The sequence below is a fragment of the Ursus arctos genome, unplaced genomic scaffold (assembly GCF_023065955.2).
Source record: "Ursus arctos isolate Adak ecotype North America unplaced genomic scaffold, UrsArc2.0 scaffold_4, whole genome shotgun sequence".
In the NCBI taxonomy this organism is placed as follows: domain Eukaryota; kingdom Metazoa; phylum Chordata; class Mammalia; order Carnivora; family Ursidae; genus Ursus; species Ursus arctos.
In genome coordinates, this window is record NW_026623056.1 from 42,903,310 (window position 1) to 42,920,383 (window position 17,074).

Genomic DNA, 17,074 nt, shown 5'->3' on the forward strand with positions numbered 1-17,074 from the left:
ACAATCTAGTAACAAAAAGGTAGAGAAGGGATGGAGAAGACAAAGAAAGACCTCTAACTTCTCTACAAAAGACAACAGAGAACGATGGTTTCATGATGTTCCATTTCCTGTCGGTCTACTCGGTTTTCATGGAGAGAGGCCAGGCTAGGACAGAAACCGAGAACCAAGGAAGTATTTCTATTAAATGCCCTCAGGAAATTCCTTTTTTCCTTCTCCTTTCTCTCTCCTCTCCTTTCAACTTCAGGATCCTTTTGCATAATCTCTCCTGAGTTCAAACTCCCAAGAACAAACGTAGAAAAAAAAGTACTTCCTGAAAAGTGGCAGCGGGTTTCCACCTGGAAGAGCCCTGAGGCAATATTAAATAAATGGCTACAACTGGGGGGGGGGGGGGGTACTGATAAACTAATTTAAAAAAAGGTATTACTTGCCTTGAATAGAACTGCATATCTTGCATTGTAAGAATCCAGAAATCCCCAACTGTAACCTAAACAAATGAAAGAACAATTAGTAGGGCAGAAAGTTGGGGGAGATGTTAAATTGTCAATAAAATCATGTCTGCGTCAACATACTGTCAGCAAAAGGAGACAGGTGGAAGCCTTGAGAGTAAAATATTTACAGGTTTCCAGTTATCTAGCGCTTAGTCTTTCAGACATATTTTCTAGTGACTAACTCTCCTCCTACAGGAAAATAGAATATGAAATGAGGTATTCTCCAACCCAATTTATATACCCTAAAAAGGTCAGATTGTTGAATCTTCATATTAAAATTCACTTCCCAATTAGAGAAATCACATCTATGTAACAAGTATACATTCTTGTAGGAATTAGCTGGTGAATATAAATAGCAATACAGAAATCAAATCTCAGATCCTCACTAACCTTATTTCCTAAACCTGTAACACATTTCAACTTTCTCCTGAAAGGAAAATGTCAACCCAGTACCCTCAGCTCAGTTATGTGGATTAAATTAGTTTTACTTTTTTATAATGCACAACTAACACCCAGATCACTCAGGTGCTCAGTGAATTAATTCCTGATTAAACCATCTTGGAAGCACAAGAGAAATGAAGGGTTAAGGGAGAAGGCAGAGAAAGTGGGAAATAAGATACGCTATTTGGTACCAAGAAGAGAGGGGTAGGCAAAGGTGACCTTACGCCTGCTTGAGTTGAGGGAGACAGAGATAGAATCCTTATAAGGAGAAATTACAAGAAATTTGTCAAACAGATAAAAATGCCTGTGGGTCATCCTCAAAATGTCAAAACGAAAAGAGGAACAATCAAGTCTCTCAAATTACCCTAAGGAAGAAAATAAGAGCACAAGAGATAAGGACACCTGAAGTAATTGGGGGCAGGGGAAGGAGATACAGTAGACTTCAGCTTGTGGTGAGTAAAGAATATGGGGAAAGAATTTTTGAGGGAATAGGAGGTAACTTAAAAAAAAAAAAGACTACAAGAAGGTAACTGTAAGAGAGAGCAAATGCCTCAGAAAACAACGGAAGCATTTGGAATCTTCAGAAAAGGAAATGAATAAAAGTAGAAACTAGAGCAACCATATACTTGGAGTTCAACCATCTATTTCTGCTGTCACATCTCTGAAATTCACAGGCAAGACAAAAGGAGGGCAAAAGCCCTGCAAAGACAACTTGCAAAAACCATGTCAGAGCATGCAACACTAAGTGCACAAGAATGCATAAGATTTAGAAATGTAATCTGTGAAGCACACTTAGGGTATAAAGCTGTTTTGAATATAAAATAAAAAGCTAAATTCAATGGGGAAAGTTGGTTTGGAGGGCCTAGGTCTCTTCACTCTCAAATTTTAAAAAGACCGACTCCAAGACCAGAAGACAAAAATTAGAAGAGATATTTGTGGAAGATGAATCTCCTCTTTCCTTTATAATGGGAAAAGAAATTTTCTTTTGTTTAATTGTAATGCTATGAATTATTTCCTCTGAAGATAAACCCAAATATGTGATGTCATTATTCATTTTCAATTACTCTCAATCCCAAGATTAAAGCCCATTTAGATAAATATGATAGGAGTCTTAAAATACGGTATTTGAGATTTACAGCTCTGTTTCAAGCAATAACAACCACAAGGACAACAAAATTCCAGAACAAACTGGCTTAGACAACAAAGGACATTTTCTGAAAAACGTAACTGAAGATTCTAGGATCCTCAGCCAGTGTGATCCAGGAACCACCTTACCAGGTCCCAAGTCTCTGCTTTACCTTCTCTGGCTTTGCTCACTGTAATAAAGTGGCTGCAGAAGTCTCAGGCCTGACATCTATATAACACCCAATCCTGATGGAAAGAATAGGCGCTTCAGCCAGCACCTTTTAACGAGAAGTTTGTTTCCCAGAAGGCCAAGCAAACAATTTTTTGCACATCATTAGCTCACCTGGGCTGTGTTATCCCACCCATCTGTGGAGCCGGCATTTCCTACTCCCTAACTAGTTTCTCCTGGGAGCACTATTTTAATAAGTCATTTGCACCTAAATCTTAAGCTAAGCAGCTGCTTGTAGTAGAATCTTCCTTAAGACACAAACAATGCACTGAAACCCCCTGACAGGTTATCCTTGAAAGCCCTGAGCTGTTCCTTCCCACCTCCACATCTCTGCAAATGCTGGCATTTCACACTGTGAAGAGACACTCTCATCTTCTCACGCATGCCCTTCCCCAGGTTCTGTGCTGCTTCTCCCCTGACCCAGCCACCTACTTCTCCTGCAATTCTGAGATCTCTTTTCTGTGCCCTCTGAAAACATCATTCCATGATAAACTGCCCTTTGACCATACCTGCATAGATTCCTGCTGCCTTCTAGCTTCAGTTGAAACATGATTCGTTCCCAAAGGCACCATTTTCCTTTCTTCTTTTTCTTAATAAGGGGATGACTCATTTCCTATCTCCTTTCACATTGTAATCTGGAAATAAAGCTGTCAATCTCTGTGCACAATAATGCTCTCTACAAACTGTCACATCTGTATCATCAGGGTTTTAAGATTTCATTGTGAGAATCGTGGTTTCTTCTGAAGTAACCCTTACTCCTACATAGGAAGGTACCCAGGGAATGTCAACTGTATTTAAGCTAGATGGGACATATGTGATTGTGTTATAGTATTCTTTATATACTTTCTAGGTAAGAGATTTTTTAAAGATTTTTTTATTAAAGTATAATTAACATACAATTTTATGTTAGTTTAAGGTGTGCAACATAGTGATTCAACAATTCTATACATTACTCACTCCTCACCACAATAAGTGTAGTCACCATCTATCCCATACAACATTATTACAATATTATTGACTATATTCCCTATGCTGTACTTTTCATCAGGTATGAGGTATCGTTAAAAAATGACATCTGTAGCTTGGATCATTTGTCTTGGGTTTCTTATGCCTTCATGTTATCAAATTCTAATCAGGCCCATCGATTTTGAGAATTACACTAAAACTCAGTCTCCCTCTCCGTCCCCAGTGTTATCAACATTCTGGGTGAATTTGATGCCCATGTGACGACAAATACAAACTCTTGAGATAAAGGTTAAGAACTCCAAAACAAAGTCACTCATTTCTCCACTCAACCTACCACTTCCCTAGGTGGATTCAGCCAGCGAGAGAGAGAACACAAGCAGAGGGAGTGGGAGAGGAAGAAGCAGGCTCCCAGCAGAACAGGAAGCCCGATGCAGGGCTTGATCCCAGAACCCTGGGATCAGGCCCTGAGCCGAACGCAGACGCCTAACAACTGAGCCACCCAGGCGCCCCTTCCTTGAATAGATTCTTGCCCTTATCTCCCAAAATTGTTCTATCCCTGAAATATCAAACTTAGAATATCCTACCCTTTAAAAGTTCTCATAGTAAGAAAAATAAATTGCAACTATGTGTGGTGATGGATGTTAGCCAGATCTATTGTGGTGATCATTTCATAATATATACAAATATCATAACATTATATTGAACACCTGAAACTAAAATGATGTTGTATGTCAATTTATACAACAATTTTAAAAAATTAATTGAAAAAACACAGCATATGAATATCCTACCCTGACACAGTTTCTAACATTCTAATACCACCTTTCTCCCCTCCCACTAAATTAACAATCTTAAGACTTCTAAACTGTTACTCCATCAATTGCTCCCATTCTCACTTAGGCTATTGTATACTTCCTGGGTTAAATAGTTAGAAACTATTTAACATTTTGAACACTTTTTTTTTTTTAAGACTAAACAGAGTTCTTTACTTTGTTGCCAAGTTGATTTTGATAACTACAGAGCTGCTAGCTTAGCTTACATATAATTAGATTAGTAATATAATTGGCCAATTTGTAAATCTCTAAAAGCAAAATTTAGCTATTGATGTGGTTATTTTAGAAGAAATTCAGATTCTCACAGACCAGTCATGTGGACAAAAAAGGAAGACTAGGGACATAACTCCGAGATTTTAATAAGGCTTTTTTTCTTTTTCCCCCCAAAATAAAAATGTGGTAAAAAAAAAAAAGTCCACTGTTCCCAATTAGCACCTAATACAACCAATGATGAAATGAATGATAAACCAACATCTCTAAGGAATTTATCTTACAATTAACATTAGTGTTTATTATTTTAAATTCTACGAGCAGATTAAAAAGTCCTTTCAATTAAAAACATTAAGTGTTGTCCGTTTAAAAGGGTGGAAGAAGGGAAGTACCCCACATTCCCCCACACCCACTTATTCTCTACCATGTACATTTGGAATTGGAGATCAATGCAGTTGTCACTGGCATTTAAGTAACCCCTGAGTCACTGAAGCAAATGGCTCTTGTTGATATCATGTGGACAGCTCTTTCTCTAAGACATGCTAGGATGTTTTTGTTTTAATAAGTTACACAATCCTGACGTCAAAGAGAGAAGCCTGGTCTCATTTTCATAATCATTATTCCCAGACCACACAATATATCCATGGCTGAAAACCGGTTCTGGAAACAATTATCCATTACTTGCTAAACGGAAAGTACCCTTTCCAAGGCTGAAAAACTAGTCAAAGTTTGCAATGACTTTCCAGGACCCTGAAGATTTGCACACTAAATGTGAACCCATTATTCCTAGGGAAACTGAGGAAGACTGGAGGGAAGTATTGAGTGAGACATGGGTTCCTTCTGGGTAATCTTAAAGCAATCCACAGGAAGGCATTACTGTGTTCAAAAGGAAAGAAATAAGGATTCTCAGAACTACTTGGGTAGAGCTGGATGCTCTCAACAACTCCTTTGACATGATTGTGAGGAAGCAAGCCATTGATCTGTCCCCTCCCTTCAACAGTACCACAGGTCCTTCTTAAAAGATACACAGGGAAGAGATTATTCCCATGAACACTATACCATCTGTCCACGTACATCTTCAGAGACAGATTTCAGAGGCATAATTCTTATCTAGTCCTTCAGCAAAAGTTGCATATTTTTTCCACCAGGTCCCCAATCTAGTAAAGTGGATGATATTTTACATGATTTCATATACCATACGCCAGATTCACAGCTGCCCTCCATAGGTGCTGATGTTAAATTGGCTAAGTATAGAAGTATGTTTCTGATAGCCATCCTTCTAATCTGAAGAGGTTAGGTATAAAAAGTTAGATAAGAACAAGTTCAGAGGAACATGTATTTTTGGATTTTAAAAAATATTACCAACTCAGTTTGGGGAGGAAGGTGGAGGTTGAAGTATTTTATTATACTGACCAAAGGATAAAACAGTAAAAAGAGAAATAAGATTCTAAATTGGCAGAATTCAAAAATATGATTATAAAAACTCATTGATTACTGGTAATTTTCTCTCTTTTGGAAAATCTATGGAAAAGTAAGAGATGTTTCCCTCCCCAGAAATCTTTTTTTTTTCTAGTTGGCAGGGTTAATGCAGTATAAACTACAGAAAAGAAAAAAAAAATTTTCGATTAGAACACCTATAGAGAGAGCCTTGAAAAGATGAGGATTAAGAGAGTCTCCTCTATGGAGATATATCTTTGAAAAGATGTTAAAATCCTGGATAATTAGTTATGAGCTATAATAGCCTCTATTTAAGTCCCTATTTGATCTCTATTTAAATGAGAAAATGGAGGTACAGAAAGTAAGTAAATTGCTCAAAGTCACAAAGATACTTAAACAGCAGACCTGAGTGCCATTCCAAAGCTCATCCTCCTTCTATTCCACACTGTCTACATCATCAAGAGGCAGAGAAGCCAATTATCTTTTGGCCATGTCCAGGTGTGACAAGTCAGCCACACATCTTAGGTGACATGTGGTTTCTGGATGCTCTTGCCTTTTAAGTGGACACTCAGACCCAGATATATAAAGTAAATAAAGTCAACAAGAAAAAATTGATCTTAGAAAGCTCTCTCATTTTTTGATGCCTCTAAAGATGGCTTAAGCAATAAGAAAGATTCCCTTCACCCCTATACCCAAGAGGCCCTCTCCTGTGGTTCACTGTATAATAATAAAAGTCACTCAATAAGTGTTGGCGATGCATCAGGAAATTTGCTAAATATGTTATAAACATTCCTTATTTGATCCTAGCAATAACTCTGTAAAATACATACTAATGTGTCCATCTTATAGATGAGTAGATTGAGGGGTAAGGAACTGAATAATTTATTTCAAGTTCATAGCAAATGGCAAGGCCTAAGTATAAAGCACCTGCTATTTATCTCATATCACATGTCATAGAGGACAGAAAATATGGCCAAGGTACATGCTTTGACCAGTTTATTCTCCTCTTTAAATATTCAATAGACTTATGTTGCCCACAAAACAACAAACTCATCAAAATAAAATTTAGGACACCAAAATCTGGTCCCAGGCTAACTTCCTAAAATTTCTACCCTTCATCTCTAGTCATACACCCCACAATTCTGGTCATAGTCATTTATTTGTCTCTTGACTGTGCCCTGTGCTCAACCCACGCTGTTTCCTCCATGTGGGATGTCCTTTATGACAACATCCACCTGTCAAAGCCCTTCCCATTTTTCAAAGTCACACATAAACTCTATGTCTTCCACAAAGATTCCCGAGATCCTCCTCCAAATTACTTTCTTTTATACTCCCAGAGTAATGTCATCACTTTTATTGTGGCACTTATCATGCTTGATCTCCTCTTATGATTTATCAGATTAAGCCTATGGCTGACTGAGACTCCTATTTTACACACATATGTATATATGTATGTTCTACCTGGTAGGTGTGATAGGCAACCTCTAAGATGACCCCATTGATCTGCCTCCTAGAATTCACACCCTTATGTAATTCATCCCACTTGAATCGAAGCTATATCTGGTGATTCACATCTAATAAATAGAAAACAGCAGAAGTAATGAGATATCACTTCTACGATTCAGCTATAAAAAGATTGATTTCCATCTTGGGCCCTCACTTGCTCCCTTGTTCTGAGGAAGCCAGCTTCCATACTGCAAGCTGCCCTGTAGAGAGATCTACATGGCAGAGAACTGAGGGAGGCCTCTTGCCTACAACCAGCAAGGAACTAAGGCTCTCAAGTCCAACACCCCATAAGGAACTGAATCCTTCTAATGACTATGTGTGATCTTGGAAGTAAATCTTCTTTCTATCAAGCCTTCAGATGAGACCACAGCCCTGGCTGATACACTGACTGCAGCCCCTTGAGAAGCCTTAAGTCAGGGGCACTCAACTAAGTTGCACACACATTCCTAACCAAGAGAAAACATGTACTAATTCCTTGTTGTTTTAAGGTACTGGATTTTGGGTTAAGTTTCTACACAAGAGATAACTAATATAATAACTAATATAAGCATATGATGTGTCTGAATTATATTTTAGGATAGACAGATGTAATGAAAGGTATATATCCATCCCCAAAGAAGTACAAAAACTTTACTCATGCCGAAGCTATAAAGAAAAAGATACAAACACATTGGTTTATAATTCAAAAAAGGTGAGCTATCTTTTTATCAGGAATTTATAACCAGAGGGAAGTCTAGAAAAAACTCACTTTTGAATGTCCACTATTAAGAAGAGGCTATCCACTCCAGGCACCTAAAACAGTTCATTAAAAAGCAGTGTAAAGCATGTAGATACAAATTGTAAAAGCCTTACTCTACAAAAGCTCTACAAGCTCAGATATCAGGATCCTTGCTTGATAAGGTGCAAGACGAGTGTTCAAACTAGTACCTCACACAGTATACATGCTGCCTATTTTTAAATTAAGCACAATAGAATGTTACTCTCTTGAAAAGAAGAAGTACAAAATGGGCTGTTTATTGGAGAGACATAAGAAGGTAATCCTGGTATTTGCAAAAACCCAAACCAACAAAACAAAATAAAAACACTGAGCACAGATAGACGTTGCTGTAGACGTTAGAAAAACTAACTTCTAAACATTTCCAAGGATCTGGCTATATTCCATGGTGAAACTCCCTAAAACAAACAATGGCACAGTAGACGGAGTCTCTCAAATTTAATACACAGTATCACAAACAACCCTCCTTCCCCTGAAAAAGGGGTAGGAAAGACAAAGAAAACTTAGTGAGTCAAAAGGTTTCTCTAAATGCAGATTTTAAAAAGACAAAAACCAAAGTTAGAAAGGTATTATCAAGGATGAATTCAAAATTAGGATAGTCAGAGACTAGAATTAAAATATCAGAAAAGACAAATGCCAATTTGAGAAAGGGCAAATAAGAAGAGTTAAGAATGAGAGACTATTTTTTGAAGCCACATTTGGAACATGCACTGGAGGAAGAATGGTCTTTGCTGCTTAGCAGGTGTTTTAACAGTTAACAGAATTTTTATTTATTTGCACCTTCCTATTTAGAAAAAAAAAGTGGTTCTTTAAGCTAAAAGTGATAGAACAAAAAATGTCTAAGAGCGAATTGAAGGCCCAAGTAGAGTAAGGATCTCCAATTCCTGGGCTCACACTAAACAAAGCAAGACGTAGAAAGAACCTGTTTTGCAATTGTAATTTTGGAGTCCTTATCAAACTGCTCAAGGTTATTCACATAGGCTATCTTTTTTTTTTTAAGCTTTTATTTCGATCACCCAGTGCTCATAATGACAAGTGCATTCCTTAATCCCCATCACTTATTTAACCCATCCTCCCACCCACCTCCTCTCTCATATCCCATCAGTTTGTTCCCTGTAATTAAGAGTCTGTTTCTTGGTTTGTCTCTCTTTCTCTCTTTTTCCCCTTTGTTCATTTGTTTTGCTTCTTAAATTCCACATATGAATGAGATCATATGGTATTTGTCTTTCTCTAAGTTATTTCACTTAGTATTACACTCTCTAGCTCCATCCATGTTGTTGAAAATGGCAAGATTTCATTTTTTTTATGGCTAAACAATATTCCACGATGTATATATACCACTACCTCATTATCCATTCATCAATTGATGGAAACTTGGGTTGCTTCCATTGTTTGGCTATTGTAAATAATGCTACCATAAACATAAGGTGGGTGTATCTCTTTGAATTAATGTTTTTGTATTCTTTGGGTAAATACCCAGTAGTGTGATTGATGGATCATAGATTTGTTCTATTTTTAACTCTTTGAGGAACCTCCATACTGTTTCCCATAGTGGCTGCACCAGTTTGCATTCCTACCAACAATGCAAGAGGGTTCCTTTCTCTCCCCATCCTCACCAACACCTGTTGTTTCTTGTGTTTTTGTTTTTATCCATTCTAAGTGGTGTGAGGTGTTATTCCATTGTGGTTTTGATTTGTGTTTCCCTGATGATGAGTGATGATGAGCATCATTTCATTTGTCTGTTGGCCATATGAGTGTCTTCTTTGGAGAAAGGTCTGTTCATGTCATTTGCCCATTTCTTAATTGGATTATTTGTTTTGTAGATGTTGAGTTTTATAAATTCTTTATATATTTTGGATACTAACTCTATTGAATATGTCATTTGCAAATATCTTCTCTCATTCTGTAAGTTGCCTTTAGTTTTATTGATTGTTTCCTTCACTGTGCAGAAGCTTTTTCTCTTGATGAAGTCCCAATAGTTTATTTTTTATTTTGTTTACCTTGTCTCAGAGGACCTACCTAGAAAAAAGTTGCTATGGCCAATGTGAGATAAACTACTTCCTGTGCTCTCTTCAAGGATTTTTATGGTCTCAGGTCTCCCATTTAGGTCTTTAATCCACATTGAATTTATTCTTGTGTATGGTATAAGAAAGTGGTCCAGTTTCATTTTTTTTGCCTGTTGCTTTCCAGTTTTCCCAACACCATTTGTTGAAGAGACAGTCTTTTTCCCATTGGATATTCTTTCCTGCTTTGTCGAAGATTAATTGACCATATAATTGTGTGTTTATTTCCGGATTTTCTATTCTTTTCTATTAATCTATGTGTCTTATTTTGTGAAAGTACATTATTACAGCTTTGGAGTATGTCTTGAAGTCCAGAATTGTGATGCCTCCAGCTATGCTTTTCTTTTTCAAGATTTCTTTGGCTATTTGGGGTGTTTTGTGGTTTCACACAAATTTTAGAATTATTTGTCCCAGTTCTGTGAAAAATGCTGTTGGTATTTTGTTGGGGATTACAATAAGTGTGTAGATTGCTTTGCTTAGTATAGACATTTTAACAATATTTGTTATTCTAATCCATGAGCAATGGAATGTCTTTCCATTTTTTTTTGTGTCATCTTTAATTTCTTTCATCAGTGTTTTATAGTTAGTATCAGGGTAATGCTGTCCTCATAAAAGGAATTCAGAAGTTTTCCTTCCTTTTCTATTTTTGGAATAGTTTGAGAAGAATGCATTAGATATTAACTCTTCTTTATTTTTTTTTAAAGATTTTATTCATTTATTTATTTGAGAGAGACAGAGAGAGTGATTGGGGGGAAGGGGGAGAGGGACAAGCAGACTCCACGCTGAGCATGGAGCCTGATGCAGGCATCGATCTCACCACACTGAGATCATAACCTGAACTGAAATCAAGAGTCGGACACTTAACTGACTGAGCCACCCTGGCGCCCCTAACTCTTCTTTAAATGTTTGGTAGAGGGGCGCCTGGGTGGCTCAGTCGTTAAGCGTTTGCCTTCAGCTCAGGGCATGATCCCAGAGTCCTGGGATCGAGCCCCACATCAGGCTCCTTTGCTGGAAGCCTGCTTCTTCCTCTCCCACTTCCCCTGCTTGTGTTCCCTCTCTCACTGGCTATCTCTCTCTGTGTCAAATAAATAAATAAAATCTTTATAAATAAATAAATAAATAAATAAATAAATAAATAAATAAATAAATGTTTGGTAGAATTCACCTGTGAAGCCATCTGGTCCTGGACTTTTGGTTGTTGGGAGTTTTTTTTTTTTTTATTAGTAATTCAGTTTCTTTGCTGGTAATTGGTCTGTTTCAGTTTTGGTAGTTTAGTTTCTAGAAATTTATATATTTCCTCTAGGTTGTCTAATATGTTGGCATATATTTTTTCATAATATTCTCATAATTGCTTGTATTTCTGTGGTATTTGTTGTTGTTTCTTCTCTCTTGTTTGTGATTTTAATTATTTGGGTCCTTTGTCTTTTTCCTCTTCATAAGCCTAGCTAGAGGTTCATCAATTTTATTGATTTTTTTCAAAAAACCATCTCCCGTTTTCATCGATCTGTTACATTGGTTGTGGTGGGTTTTTTTGTGTTTTGTTTTTGTTTTTGTTTTGTTTTGTTTTAGTTTCCATATCACTTATTTCTGCTCTAATCTTTGTTATTTCCCTCCTGCTGGTTTTAGGTTTTATTTTTTGTTCTTTTTCTAGCTCCTTTAGGTGTAAGATTGGATTGTTTATTTAAAATTGTTCTTGCTTCTTAAGGTAGGCCTGTATTACTATGAACTTCCCTCTTTGAACAAGTTTTGCTGTTTGGAACCATTGTGTTTTGGAGCCATTGTGTTTTCATTTTCATTTGTTTCTATGTACTTTTTCATTTCTTCTTTTATTTCCTGGTTGACCCATTCATTGTTCAGCAGCATATTATTTAATCTCCTTCCAGATTTTTTCTTGTGGTTGACTTCTATTTTCATAACAGTGTGGTCAGGAAAGATGCATGGTATGACTCTGATCTTCTTTAATTTGTTGAGGCTTGTTTTGTGGCCTAATATGTGATAATCTGGAGACTGTTGCATGTGCACTTAAAAAGAATGCATACTCTGCTGTTTTAGAATGGAATGTTCTGAATGCATCTGTTAAATCCATCCAGTCCAGTGTGTCATTCAAAGATATTGTTTTCTTGTTGACTTTCTGTTTAATCTGTCCATCAATGTAAGAGGGGTGTTAAAGTGCCCTACTATTATTGTATTATTATCAATTAATTCCCTTATGTTTGTTATTAGCTGCTATATGTATTTGAGTGCTCCCATGTTGGGCACGTAAATATTTACAATTGTTATATCTTCTTGTTGGAGTGTCCCCTTTATTATTATGTAGTGTCCTTGTCTCTTGTTACAGTCTTTATTTTAAAGTCTATTTTGTCCAATATAAGTATTGCTGCTCCAGCTTTCTTTGGCTATCTATTGCATGACAAATGTTTCTCCATCCCCATTTCCTTACTTTTTTTTTTTTTTTTTTGAGAGAGAGAGAGAGAGCATGTGAGTGAGTGGGGAGGGACAGAAGGAGAGAAAAAGTCTTAAGCAGGCTCCGCACCCAGGGTGGAACCCAAAGTGGGGTTCAATCTCATGACCCTGAGTTCATGACCTGAGCCAAAATCAAGAGTTGGACACTTAACCAACTGAGCAACCCAGGCACCCTTCCATCCCCTCACTTTCTATCTGCAGGTGTCATAGGTGTAAGATGAGTCTCCTGTAGGCTGGATATAGATGGATCTTGTTTTGTTTTGTTTTATTTTTAATCATTCTGTCACTCTATGTCTTTTGATTGGAGCATTTAGTCCACTTACATTCAAAGTAATTATTGATAGAAATGTATTTATTTCCATTTTATTACTTGTTTTGTGGTTGTTTCTGAAGATATTCTGATTCTTGTCTTTCTCTTTCATGGTTTGCTTTCTTTAGTGATATATTTGGATTTTTTTCTCTTTACTCTTTGCATCTTTATTAGTAATTATGATCTGTGGTTACCATTATGTTTGTATATAAGATCGTCTGCATAAAGTCATTTAAGTTTGAACCCATTCTTTACTGCTCTCCTCCCCACGTTTTAGGTGTATGGTGTCATATTTTACATCCCTTTATTTTGTGAGTTCCTTCACTGATTTTTACAGAGATATTCATTTTTACTCCTTTTGTGTTTCCTACCTTCATATGGTCATTTTTGGTCTCTCCACTCAAAGAGTCCCCTTTAGTATTTCTTGCAGGGCTGGTTTAGTGGTCATGAACTCCTTCAATTTTTGTTTGTCTGGGAAACAGTTGATCTCTCCTTATATTCTGAATGATAGCCTTGCTGGATAGAGTATTCTTGCCTACAGGATATTACCATTCAGCACTTTGAATATATCATGCCACTCCTTTCTGGCTTGGGAAGTTTTCACTGAAAAATCCACTGAGAGGCTTATGGGATTTCCTTTGTATGTAACTAGCTTTTTTTGTCTTGCTGCTTTTAATATTTTTTCTTTGTCACTATCTTTAGTCATTTTAATTACAATATGACTTGGTGTGGATCTGCTTTTGTTGATTTTTTCAGGGGTCCTCAGATGTCTCCTGGAACTGGATATCTGTTTCCTTCTCCCAGATTAGGGAAGTTTTCAGTTATTATTTCTTCAAATGAATTCTCTGCCCCCTTTTTTCTGTTCTTCTTCTGGGACTCCTATAATATGAATGTTATTATGTTTGATGGAGTCACTGAGCTCCCTAAGTCTATTTTCATTTTGCATAATTCTTTTTTCTTTTTTCAGCTTGATTACTTTCCATAATGCTGTCTTCCAGGTCATTAATTCATTCCATCAAGTGTGTTTCTCATTTCATTCATTAAGCCCTTTTTCTCTGCTATGTTATTCCTTATCTCTGTGTTAATGGCCTCACTGATGTCCTCCACTCTTTTCTCAAGCCTAGAGAGTATCTTTATAATCATTGCTTTAAATTCTCCATCAGGAATGTTACTTATATCTGTTTCTCTTAGATTTCCAGCCATGGCCTTGTCCTATTCTTTCATTTGGGACAAATTCCTCTGTCTTCTCATTTTGTCTAAATTTCTTTGCCTGTTTCCATGTGTTAGGGAAGTCAGCTATGTCTCCTGTGTTTGAGGGTAATGGCCTTATGAAGAAGAGGTCCTACAGTGCCCTGCCATGTAGTGTCCCCTGTTCCCCAGGGACTGGCACTCCTGGGAGTGTCTGCATATTCTCTGTTATTTTGTCCTAGCTGTTTTTTTTTTTTTTTTTTAAAGATTTTATTTATTTATTTGACAGAGATAGAGACAGCCAGCGAGAGAGGGAACACAAGCAGAGGGAGTGGGAGAGGAAGAAGCAGGCTCATAGCGGAGGAGCCTGATGTGGGGCTCGATCCCACAACGCTGGGATCACGCCCTGAGCCGAAGGCAGACGCTTAACCGCTGTGCCACCCAGGCGCCCCTTGTCCTAGCTGTTTTATCCTTCAGGCCAGTTGTCTGCAGAGGTTCTCTTTGCCTATTGTGGGTGGTGTTTGGTCCCTGGCCTGAATCTGGCACATTTTAACTAACTGTGCTCTCGTCTGCTTGTGAAGTAAGACCTGTCACCACTGCCACTGGAACCAAGGCCTTGCAAAACTCCTGGGTTGGGAAACACAGTGTTGGCTGGGGCGTGGGCTGGTCTTCTGGGGTAGGGGGACTAAGATAAGCATAACTGGGTAGTATGGTTCCACCAGAGCTTGGGGGTGCTGGGCTTGATGTAAGCAAGTTAGGTAGCAAGTGTCAGCTCTGTGCTGGTTCCACAGGTGGCCCTATAATTATACTGAGGGGAAGGGGAGGGCAAAGGCATCTATCAGTTCCTTTGTTCCTGGAAGGCTCTCTCCATGAACACTGCCTCTTCAGGACACACTCCAAGATGAGCAAATAACCTTCCCACTGTGTGCCCCAGGCACACTTCAGATCACTGTTTCCACACACTATGTCCATGGGATATTTGCCTTGTCTTTCCTCCAAGAGTAGCTCCAATGTCCTCTGAGGTGTCTCAGAGCCAAGCATGCTGACCTTTAAAACTCTAGGCTTTAAGCCCCACTGGTTGTAAGAACTCATGAAATTTAGGTCCTCTTACTTTCCAAGCCAATTTCTATGTGGATTCCATTTTTCCGTGTACTCCTCTGTGTGCTAGTCTCTCTCACCCTTCTCCATGACTGTGGCTCCCTCCCTACCATAGTGGCCACAATAGATTTCTCTCCCAAGCCACATTTCTGCACTTCCTACCTTCATAAATGTGACCTCTTCTCCACCTTTAGTTGTGGAGTTTATTCTGCCAGTCTTTAGGTCTATTTCTGGGCTATTTAGGATGATTTGATAGTTATCTAGTTGTATTCACGGGACAAGCCAAGCCTAGAGTCCTACTCTACCACCATCTTCCAATCCCCATAGACTATCTTAAACAATGTACATCGTTAATGATAAGCTTAGCTGCTAATTTTCTTGAGACATACAGACATTCCTGGATGAGTTAGTCATGGAGGGGATTTATACTCAGTCACTTCACATCCATATGATCTTACTGGTTGTTTATGGTGCATTCTAATTAGGTGGTGTCTCCACGGACCGGTTAGTGCCACTGCCTTAAAGGTTGATAAATATTTTGACTATATGCTTACACATGGATAAATATTAAAAGCTAATCCTGGAATTTAACTCTCCAGATATTATGGCAACTGATAATATAACATAGACCAGAGCTATCTACATCCAACAACATCTGGGTGGAAGGGATATAAGCATATGATAAGTGATCTTGTTGAGAAAGACCACTAAGGAATAAGATTGTTGGGATATAGACTTGGCTCTTATTCTCACATCTGTGGCATTGAACAAAAATGAGAATAAACCCTTGGGTGGTTTGGAGGATTAAACAAATTAATGTGTATAAAAGTTTTTAAAACAATGTCTGGGCATGCCTGGGTGGCTCAGTTGGTTAAGCATCTGCCTTCAGCTCAGGTAATGCTCTCAGGGTTCTGGGATTGAGCCCCAATTTGGACTCTGCTTAGTGGGGAGTCTGCTTCTCTCTCTTCCTCTATGCTCTCACACTCTCTCAAGTAAATAAATAAAATCTTAAAAAACAAAACAAAGTCTGGCATATAGTACATACACAGTAAGTTTTAGGATAAAGCCTTGGAACTCAGAAATAAGGCCCCTTTACCAATAATTACCTGATGGAATTTCAGAAGTTGCCAAAGGTTTTTGCCTTACAGTCAAAAGAGATATAAATCTTGGGAATAAAAAATATTTATTTTTTTATTGTCTACAGGTCCCACAGGCAAATAATGTATAGAAGATGAAAAAGGTTTTAACAACCAATACAATCTTAGCCCTTAGAACTCTATTCCAATCTACCCACAGGGGATGATCTTTCCAATAATTCACGAGGACTGAAATCGGGTGCTTTGTATATTGGGTCTTAGCATTTTATGAATTTTGTATTACTATAGGTTTATATATGCTCTATATTTACTGAGATCCTGCTTTCAAAAAAGGGTTTGTAATATATACTGCCACTAGTCATGTTTGCAAGTGTTTATCATACATCAACATTATCAGCATTAGCGATTTTAAATATGTTGCTAATAAAAAGGGGCATCTTTGCCTTGTATCAATTCACATTATAATGTTTTTAACAAATGAGATAGCTTTGCTAAATATTTTAGCTTGTTGCCTGTGTTAGAAACATGGAGTGAGGGCATTTTTGAGGTTATATCAAAAGTTATTGTAAAAAGTGCTTACATAGTTATAGGTAAATGATCATTAAAAGTTTTAGGCTTTTAAAAATATATAGCATAGCTTTAAAAAAGGTATAACAAATTTTTTAGGGTTCAGATGATTAGATGAATTAGTTCAAAGAATATATAAATTAAAGAAGTTTATTTATGGGAAAATGTTTTAAAAAATATTTCAAATGCATAATGAATCATCGAGCCTTACATCGGAAACCGGGGATGTACTGTATGGTGACTAACATAATATAATAAAAAATCATTTAAAAAAAATA

General features: G+C 37.4%; 1 long non-coding RNA gene across 1 annotated transcript in view; it reads right to left on the reverse strand.

Moving 5' to 3' along the window:
- Positions 1-424: 424 nt before the first annotated feature.
- LOC125281457 (uncharacterized) overlaps positions 425-17,074 on the reverse strand; it is a 68,682-nt gene continuing 52,032 nt past the window's right edge. The window contains exon 4 of the long non-coding RNA XR_008957379.1: positions 425-484. This is a non-coding gene — a long non-coding RNA (uncharacterized LOC125281457). The remainder of the gene's footprint in view (positions 485-17,074) is intronic.